This window comes from Salvia miltiorrhiza, unplaced genomic scaffold (genome assembly GCF_028751815.1).
Source record: "Salvia miltiorrhiza cultivar Shanhuang (shh) unplaced genomic scaffold, IMPLAD_Smil_shh fragScaff_scaffold_156_1, whole genome shotgun sequence".
NCBI classification, from domain to species: Eukaryota; Viridiplantae; Streptophyta; class Magnoliopsida; order Lamiales; family Lamiaceae; genus Salvia; species Salvia miltiorrhiza.
This window is the reverse complement of record NW_026651427.1, coordinates 157,220-166,491: the sequence shown is the minus strand read 5'-3', so window position 1 is coordinate 166,491 and position 9,272 is coordinate 157,220.

Here is a 9,272-nt window from a genome sequence, read left to right as displayed (position 1 = left end):
CCATTCCCTGAGTCGAAGATGACCATTAAAAAGTTCCCTAGTGTTTTTAACCTTGGCACAGGTTTTGTCCGCCTCACTTTTAAAAACCAAAGTGTAGTAGCCTTTTCCAAGGGGAATAAGTTGCCAAGAAGAAGCAATTCCCCATAAATCATTCAACTCCTTTTTTAACATCATTGCCGGCTTCGGTTTTTCACCTTTACGAAGCAAAAGTCTTCCTGTCAAAGCATATTGAAACTCCGAAACTTGTTTGATAAGAAGATCTTTGGGCATTTTGAAACAGAACTGATCACCCTCCTTCATGGGACATAGTGCATGAAAGTTATGAGCAGCTACGTCAGAGCGTCGTTGCCCCCTGTTAGAAGCCATCTCCGCATAGGATTTGTGGGCATCAATCTTCTCTCCCATATCAGTAACTTGTTGACGAACCGAATTCGTGGGAATAGTTGTCGAAGAGAAAGCCTCCGCCCCATTAGGGTTAGGATTGGGATTCCCTTGTGCTTGCGTAAGGGAAGTACCATCCGGAACCACAAGCGTACGTTGAGGTCCCTTTGAGCCATGAGAAAAGACCATCATTCCAGACTGTTCGTTGGCGTTGTTCAAAGCCAAATTCGGATTAGCAGAAGTAGCAGGCGAAACCAAACTAGGGTGTTTCCTTGGGGAAGAAACATGACGAGCATTCGGGTTAAAATTGTTAGAAACGAGTGGAAGGTTCAGGCCCCCTTTGCCCGACATGATTCAGCAAGAGAGGACGCCGGAATGCGAAAAAGAAACCACAAAGCTTTCACTGGCATTTCATCAAACACCTTATAGGCAAACACAAAAAAACCTAGAAATTGATTTCACCTACCAGAGTAGCATCGATCCAGGCGAGCAGCAGCTCCAGCGGCTTGTGGCAGCTGCACGTCGGCGTGGAGCTCAGGCGTCGAGCTCGAGCGCCGCTGCTGCTGGGACGACCGGACGAGCGAGCCCTGCTGCTTCTGGGACGAGCTGCTGCGTCTGGGAGTGGGTCTGCCGCCTGCTGGTGGGCAGCTGCGCCGGCGCCGGTACCGTGGGGACAAAGGTCTGGAAGCGGTGAGCTTCACCGACCGGTCGCGAGAGAGTCCGAACTCTGATGCGAGAACAAATTCAAAAAAAATTACTGTTCATGCTACAGTATTTCGCTGATCTTGCTGCTGATTTTCATCTTCCTATCTTCATTAATTCAATATTATACATTCATATTCAGCTTATATCGTGTTTTAATTTTTGCTTAGAGTTATGTTCCAATTTTTATGTAATTTGTTATTTACCATTAGTTTACGTAAATGAATCACACATTGAGGCGTAATCTTTCTAGTTAAATATTTTCTAGTCAATCTGTAAGAGTTCAGAAGGAAACTAGTGTTGTATCCCGTGCGATGCACGATAAGAGCATTATTTAAAAAAAAATATGTATAATAAAATGTTGATAAAATAATTACTAACAAAACTAATATCAAGAGAGAGAGAGAGAAAAATAATTGTATTAAATATTATATTATCAAACAATTAATTTTATTAAACTCTAATCGGGATCATATATAGCTGAGAATGTCCAAACAATTAAATATATAAAAAAAAAAAAAAACTAATATTTGATTGTTAATAAATTCGAGCCCGTCAATAATTTACAAATTTATTAATGGAACAAAGCCTATGTTCTATTCTAATTTTTGACAAATTCAAAGTATTTAAAACACATAACCGATGTCAAGTATATTGTTGAATATTTTGTTTAGTAAGTAATTACATGAATACCATTTCCCCCACAAACATAATATCTTACTTTATTGCATTTCGTAGAGAAGTTACTTTTCATTATCAAATCTGTAATATAATAACTATTTGAATTTTATGAAGTCAAAAATAACAATTCGACTAAGCCTAACAAATAATTAGGAGGCGTTTACTTTGAATGATTATACTTGATAGACAAAAATAGTAAGATTAATCCATTGTTTATTTTGTTGGATTGCAACTTTGGGATATCCCAAGACCCTTGATTATTTTTATCATTCAAGCTAGTTTTGCTTGATTCTTATCCCGTGAAAAGGGTGAGATTGAAGTTACCTCACTCTTAAGGATAAAAATACTCAATCATCCATCTTATCAATCATGCAAAGTAAACATCCCCTTATAGTATCAAATATAGCAGATGGGATCCTCTGTCCCAAAATATAGTGTGTACCACGTGTATTACTCTTCATTTCTTTATTTTATAAATTGTTTTTTATAAAAATAAAAATTATTATTATATTATAAACTATAATTAGTATTTATCATTAAAAAATTAAAATTTAAAAAATTATATACTCTAACTTTGAATTAATGAACCCAAATAATCTATTATTAATTCAAATAAAGATTAAAAAATAATTATAAACCCTAAATGGATGAATGAGCCCTTGTTAATTATCTTTATATTACTCCCTCCGTCCCGGCTTTTGGTATCCAGTTGAGAACGGCACGGGTTTTAATAAAGTGATTAATGTGTTGTGAGTGGAATAAAGGTCCCACATTTTATGTGAGGGTTAAAATAATTAAAGTGGAGTAAGGGCCCCACCTGCTTTTACTAAAAATAGAAATGGATACCAAAATGTGTGACGGCCAAAAAAGGAAAGCTGGATACTAAAAGCTGAGACGGAGGGAATATATAAAAGCATAATAACTCGAACAAAGCATTCTTCCTCCTGTTTTATCAAAAGCTCCTACAAAGCATTAAACAAACCATAAACGCACCAACTTCCAGAATATTTAGCTCAAATATAGCACAATCAAACCCTAAATTAAGAACAATTAGGCATAAATCAACCCCCCCCCCACACTTAGCCTTTTGCTTGTCCTCAAGCAAAATCAGTATGAATCTAAGGAAGAGAGCGTTTCACAATGATTATTTCCATCCAAACATTCAACAAGTCAATTCAAAATTTTCCATTTAACACATATCTCTCAGATCATGCAAGTAACTTAAAGTTTAAGAAACAACACAGCGGTAAAGCAAATAATTCGATCATACCCAATTCTCCGCTGGAAGTGAATTCCCTAATGTGATCGCCTTTACAATCATTATCTTCATTTTTCACACTTTGTGTGCTTAATCACTTAAATTTCGACAGTTGAGCCATAATTCGTGAAATAAAACCATTCGGATGTAATCCAAAGTCTTCTCATGTGGTTTCCCATGCTCATAGTTAAACTAGCGGAGCAGAGACTCAGAGCTGTCATGATTTTCAGAGCTGGCCAGATTTTCAGAGCTGGCAGAATTTTCAGCAATCAAACATTTCACAGATAAGGATACGATCGTAGGCAATCACAATGATAACACTCCCTCTAGCATCTACCGGACAAATCACGTTTTATTTACTTACAACCGTGTTGCAACAAAACTCATAATTCTTTGCACAATCAAGAGACATATATCTAGGGCTGGGAATCGGGTCGGGATCGGGTACCCTACCCGAAAAAATCGGGTACCCGACCCCGATTAAGCCAGAAAATCGTTACCCAACCCCGACCCCAAAAATTAATCGGGTACCTTAATACCCGACTCGGGTACCCGAGTCGGGTATTCGGGTATCCTAAATTACCCGGTCAAAATTACATTTTTCAGGTCAAATTGTGAAATCAGGTATTTCGGGTATTAGGGTACCCGAATTACCCGATTTTTGCTTAATCGAGTATTCGGGTACCCTAATACCCGATTTTATTTAAAAAAAACAAAAATGTAACCCCTATTTTCATGCTTTGCCCTATATAATCTTGTACATTTTCAATTCCCTGTTTTAACAAATAATATATAACATCAAATCAAAAATCAACAACCACAAATCTCAACTCTGAAGTCTAAAATTTTAAATGGAACGAACGTCTAGTACCCACGTCTAATACACAAAGTCACAAACAAATGTCAATGACAAAGTCTAGTACACAACTAGATCACAAAATGATGTCCATAGCTACGAGCCTACGACTACGATGCACGAGTTACACTTTGCTCTGTCTGACTCTGTGCCGCCCTCGAATCACCATGAGTATAGCTATGGAGCACTGTAAGAATTAAGAAATTGAAATTGAAGTAAAAATAAACCAAACAAAGTAATGTAATAAGTAATAATATGTAGAAGTGGAATAATTAGAATGAAATGTAATTACCCGATTCAAACTCCTGCTGTTGTTTTTCTTCTGAAACGCCTTCTTCATCTTTTTTATCAAAGTTGGTAGATCTTAACCAATCCTCAGCACAAATCAAGGCCTCAACCATTTTCGGCGCCAAAGAACTTCTATACGGATAGAACACGTCCACCCATACTAAATGCACACTCTGAAGCAACACTAGATATGGGGACAGCTAAGATATCTCTGGCCATCTCAGCAAGTATAGGATACCGTGGAGTATTGGTCGACCACCACATCAAAATATCAAACTGGTCGACGTCATTCTTACCCATTTTGTGTTTCTTCTCAGTGAGGTAGATGGTGAGCTCGTTTGCATCAAGATCATCACAATCTTCTTCACTCTCTTGCAATGACACAAGGCTAAGTGCACTACGACGTTCCGACCTCCTCTCTCTAACTCCTGAAGATGTAGAAGCACTTGCTTGTGGTCGAGATGTGGGTGCCACCTGATGATATGTCTTATAAAGCTCAAATAAGTCCTTCAATAAGCTTGTCACCTCACTCACCAAAACAGCAGCACGTTCTTGACCATACACCGACTTGAAGCATTTCTCAACATGCTTCAACTTTTGCCTAGGGTCCAACACAGCAGCAATATAAAGAAGCCTGTTCATATTAGGATTTGATTCGACATCCTCCAACCAATATTTTCCAATCTTCGCCCTCATCTTGGTAGCCATCGAAGAAACCTCAAGATCTTCAGTCACCTGCAACTCAGCAATAAGATCAAATATATCACACATCTCAACAAAGTAGAGGTGTGAAGTGGCATATGAAGTCCCGGATGCAAGAAGAGTGAGGTCGTAGAATTTCTTGAGGTATTCTATGATCTTCCTAACATTCACCCCATCGTTTGTTGTTGCATTGTCTAGTGTGCAACAAAGTAATCTCTGCAAGCCCCAATCCTTCATCGACGTCACAATAGCCTCACCAATATCAACGGCTTTGTGACTAACGATCTTGACAAATGTAATGATCTTCTTATGTAATCTCCAATCCTTACCAATGAAGTGGGCAGTAACATACATAAAATTGGTGTTGTTTAATGAAGTCCAGCTATCTGTGGTCAATGAGACCCTACCCATGCCCTTCTTGGTAAAGAAAGTCTTCAACCTATCTTTCCGCTCCAAGAAGATCTTCACACAGTCAGCTCTGATCGTTTGCCTTGTAGGAATTTGGAACATTGGGCAAGCAGCAACAACAAATTTTTGGAAGCCCTCCTTTTCCACATGTGTGAATGGGAGCTCATCAAGGATAATCATCTCAGCCAAAGTGAGTCGAACAAACTTCTGATCAAATTTCCAAGCTGACAATGAGCTAGTTCCATCCGTGCTGGCAGGTGTGAAATGCAATACAATTTGACCTTCCGTTGTATTTTTATGCTTTCTAGAGCACGAAATAGTGTGGTTCTTGAGGCCATTCGTCCCATTACGGTATGAATCGGCGCAAATTATAACTCCACATGTCTTGCACTTCCCCTTGCGCGTCTTCTCCGGAGGATCACCTTCTTCAACCCACATAAGTGTGAAAGCTTTCCAATGATCTGAGCGTGCACTTCCTTTCATTTTCTTTGATACACCACTTTGACATCCGGTTTCTATTGTTGCTTCCCCGTCTTCACCGATAGGAATATCCTCTAACCCATCATCATCCATATCATCATTCATATCAATAGCGTCTTCCTCAACACAATTACTATTGTGAGAATATGCCATAACAATGTAGCAAACTACAAAATAAGTAAACACACTCATTTAGTCATTTAGACACTGAATTCATAAATAAAATTGTCATAATAGCTCAAACTAATTTAGAAACAATCAATCAAGCCAACTGAAATCAATCAAACCAATAATAGATATGATGAAATCAATCAAACCAATCAATACCAAATGAAATCTAAAGCCAACTGTACCAAATACCAATCAAACCAAGCAAAGCATATCCAATCTAAAGCCAACTGTACCAAATATGAAATACCAATCAAACCAAGCAAAGCATATCTAAAGCAATCAATAAAAAAAAATTCAATCTGTATCAAACTATCAATAAAGAAGATATAGTGCACAAATGAAATCACCAATCTGTATCAATACAACCCCAATATCGAAAGGAACCAATCAAACATTCAAACTAATCTAAATTCTGAACTGAACCTAAGTAAATATAGATATAGTGCACAAATCTACACATAACACATTGAGTCATTTAAAAAAAAGGAAGAAGAAGAAGATTCAGAAGAAGAATAAGAATCGTACCTGGGGAGTGGGGACGGCTGGCGGTGTCTGCTGGGAGCTCGGAGGCGGCGCGGCTGCTGGGACGATGGAGGCAACTGCGTGGCTGGGTCGACGACTCGCGACGGCGGCAGCTGCGTGGCTGGGAGGCGGGCGGGACTCGGACCTGGCTAGGGACGACTCGCGAGAGGCCGCTGCTGGGTCGTGGCAGCCGACAGGTCGCGGGTGGGACGACGGAGGCCGGCGCCGGTGCGCCGCGCGAGGAGGCTGGGGGATTAGGGCGGCCGGGAGTTCAGCAGGGCGTTTGGAACTTGGAAGTTTCAAGTTTAGAACAGAGGGAGGCGGGCAGCAGGGAACAAACTAGGGTTAGAAGTGTTTTCAAATTGATTAAATTAATTAAATAATTTAATATATATTTAATAAAAAAAACCGGGTAATTAGGGTATACCCGATACCCGATTTTTCCCCACCCTAAATACCCGATCCCGAACCCGAACCCTAATTTATCGGGTATAGGGTACCCGATACCCGATTTTTTCGGGTCGGGTAATAGGGTACCCTATACCCGAACCCTATCTTCCCAGCCCTACATATATCAAAAGCAAAACCAGAATAACCACCATTCAATCACAAACCCGAAATTCTCATCAAAAACCATCTCTTCCACACATTCATAACAATTAGCAAGCATCCAAGAACAAGCTAAGAACAGAGAGACCAATCGCCCAAATGAAAGCATGCACGCATCGAAACAAGTCACCCCCCACCACACACTTAAAGTATGCCATGTCCACAAGGCAAAAGATAGAGTTAGAAAAACGTCCCTGAATATCGGCACTGAAAAGCAGAAGCACTGTGGAGAGGCGGCGAAAATTAGGATTTGCGGTAGAGTGTAAATGTCAGCGCTGGCGGCTCTCTTCAGCGCTGGCGGCAGCGTCAGAGTGGAAGTTCAGAGCTGGGATTTCAGAGGGGAAATTCAGTGCTGGGAAAGGACTCTTCTGCCTAATAAAAACAAGAACACTCCAAAAAGATTAAACCAACACCAAAGGCATCAAAACAAGAAACACAAAAGAAAGCAAAGAAACACAGAACAAAAAGAAACGAAAAGCAAACTAAGAAAAACAACATGGGTTACCTCCCATGCAACGCTAGTTTTAAAGTCGTCAGCCCGACTTAAAGAAACCCTTAACCAAAGTCACTATGAAGCGTCAGCTGCATTAATCCCTGTGAAAACACGTCCTTCTCTATTTCAGCTGCGGGTCCTCTTAATGAGCAAACAGCGCTCATCACATTCAACATTATCTCAACCCATGGGCCAGATCGCAAGCTTCCTTCTTTCTTCTCCTCCAAGAGCAGTACACCCTGCAATCCTTGTACGACACCATCATTGCATTCCAGCACGTCAGCCCATTCTTCCGTAACGGCTGTGTCCTCTTTCAAGTTAGTCGATAATTCTTGCACTGCATGAACATCGAGTTGCAGCTTGTCCAAAAATTCGTCTTCAATGGCCTCCTCATCTAGCAGGTTATCAAGAAACTCCTACATTATTTCATCTTCTTCCGAGCAGGTGCTCATCGAATTATCCTCAGCATAATTTTGGCAAGTGCTCACCAAAGCTAGCGGACTGGTCAGAGCTGGCGGGCTGGTCAGAGCTGGCGGGCTGTTAGCGCTGAATATTTCCACTTCTTCCTGCATATAATTATCAACCTCCTGCAGATTGTCAAGAAATTCCTGCACAATACATTCCTCTTCCGCAGGGTCAAATATCTCCACGTAAGAACAATCATGCAATAAAGAAGTAGAAATAGCAGGCTTCTTATCAAAAATAGAGAACGTTACCGATCTACCTGACCCGGCCATACTCAAAGTTCCAGATCCCACATCAATGCGAGTCTGGGTAGTAGCTATAAAAGGCCGGCCAAGCAGAACAAGATGGTCGTTCTTTCCTCTAATGCCTTTTCCTGCATCGAGCACCACAAAATATGTCTGCACCTTGATTCCTCTTACCGTTACTTCGACATCCTCCAAGAGTCCACGTGGCTGCTAATAGAACCGTCAGCTAGCTGAAGTCTCATCTAAGTGCACTTCAGCTCATCATCCTTCCTGCCCAACCTTTGAAAAATATCAAACGGCATCAAATTGACTGCCGCACCCAAGTCTAACATTCCCGAGACCTCTCCAGCTCTACCCAAACCAATACCAAAAATGAAGCTGTCTGGATCTCCTTGCTTCGGTAGTGGTTGGGTTGGATCAACAATCGCTGGTGGCAGAGGTGGGCTGGGACGTTGGATAGCTTTCGATGGTCGATATGGCGTAGTGGACTTGTGAAGTTTCAGCTCTGGCGCTCTTCTCAGCTCTGATACCCTGGTCTTCTCTAGCGCCCTTGTCTGCTCTGGTTCCCTTATCTGCTCTACCAACCTTGTCTGCTCTGGTATCCTTGGACCTTGACAATGCTGGCGGTGTTGTCTGCTCTGGCAGAGCAGTAATAGCTAGAGCCTGATGAGCCTGCAAAGGCTGACCATGAAGTTTCCCGGGCTGCTGCTGCTGCAGCTGGTTCAGAGTTCCCGACAGCTGCCCCACCGTAGTCTCAAGGCGTTTGATCGTAGCTGATTGAGACTCCATGTTTTGCTTGATCATCTCCATAAACGATTGCATCGTCTCCTCTAAGAACGACTTCTGAGGCTGAACCTGCTTTTGATACTGTGGAGCATTCTGAAATTGTTGAGCAGGTTGAAAATTCCCTTACTGCTGATACCTAGGTGGATATTGTAGGGGCTGCGGTGTATAAGGAGGCTGTTGACCTCTCCATCCGCTATTGAAGTTTTGTTGGCCTTGATTATAAGT